Genomic DNA, 1,175 nt, shown 5'->3' on the forward strand with positions numbered 1-1,175 from the left:
AAACTCATACAAAAAATGAAGTTTATATATTTTCGAAGCGTTAACCATTGACAAGTATATTATGAAAGGAGCTTCAGTATAACCACGCTGTGCCATAGAGGCCCTGCGTGCTTCATACACTACGGCCACAAAAGTGTTAATAACGTAGAAAAAAAAGGTCAAGAGTTGCTCGGAAGAGACTGGATGGAAACCACCTTCCTGTCGGGCTAGACATTTCCTTCTGTGTCGGGTGGAAGTTGCAGCATTTGCTACCGGAAGCGTGACTGCCATATGACACATAATCTGGAGGTACTAGAATGTAGCTTGCAAAGTAAATGTATATATTAGGGTCAAAGTTTCAATGTTTAGGAAGAAAATGCATCGAATTGAGCCACTTTGTCCTGCGACGTCGTGTGTGTCGTAGCATTAGCTAGTCTACTTAAATGACACTGGACGCTCAGCCAAGGAATAGCCCCAACCGACGCTCATTAAAAATCTTTAAAATGATGAATTCTTTAGAGCTCGAACGTAATCCCGCTCGATCCTACACTTCTTATTTATGCCTTGACAATCATGGCATGGAGGTTGGACGGCTAACACGGCAACACATACGCATTACGGCAATGTAAAATACGCTCAAAATTCTTCATAAAACGAAAGCGAAACGAGACAACCAGCCGAAGGATATCTCTTCAGTAATAATAACGGATTTGATCCAGATCCTCCTTCAATCCGACGGGGGCTCTCGGACGCCCAAGGTAGCGCCGCCAGGAACCCTGCTCTCCGTTGGCTCGGCGCCCTCATCCCCTACGTCATTCCCGCCTCCTTCTGTGAGATTTCGCCTTTATTTATCTTTGCACACGGGAATATTATAAGTCGCAATGTAAATTACGAATATCAATACGAGTAGTAGTTTTCGACGTATCAGAACAGCCAGGATATACATTTTGTTTTTGCAACCGTTTTACGTGATGACTGTGGTGAAGCCGGGGGGTCATGCTCGTTTATGTCTTGATTCCCGAAACAAATATATATGAAATTTAATAAGTTTTTGTCATCTGCACCTCGCACTTACTGCCATTAAAAATATAATTTCAACCAAATTGCGACCCTCGAATACCTTTTCTCTCCTACTCATTCACCTCCAACTTTTCCATTAGCTTTTTCTTCGCAAACATACGAAATCGGAGCAACTT

General features: G+C 42.7%; 2 protein-coding genes across 2 annotated transcripts in view; both read left to right on the plus strand.

Moving 5' to 3' along the window:
• The window catches only part of LOC119591885 (AP-2 complex subunit alpha-like), a gene marked incomplete in the record, with an annotated part of 45,360 nt that overhangs the window by 3,995 nt on the left and 40,190 nt on the right, over window positions 1-1,175 (plus strand).
• The window catches only part of LOC119591887 (zinc metalloproteinase nas-13-like), a 2,963-nt gene continuing 2,519 nt past the window's right edge, over window positions 732-1,175 (plus strand). Inside the window, exon 1 of the mRNA XM_037940629.1 lies at window positions 732-809. The gene's annotated coding sequence lies outside the window, so the exon portion shown is untranslated. The remainder of the gene's footprint in view (window positions 810-1,175) is intronic.

Source organism: Penaeus monodon, chromosome 29 (assembly GCF_015228065.2).
Source record: "Penaeus monodon isolate SGIC_2016 chromosome 29, NSTDA_Pmon_1, whole genome shotgun sequence".
NCBI classification, from domain to species: domain Eukaryota; kingdom Metazoa; phylum Arthropoda; class Malacostraca; order Decapoda; family Penaeidae; genus Penaeus; species Penaeus monodon.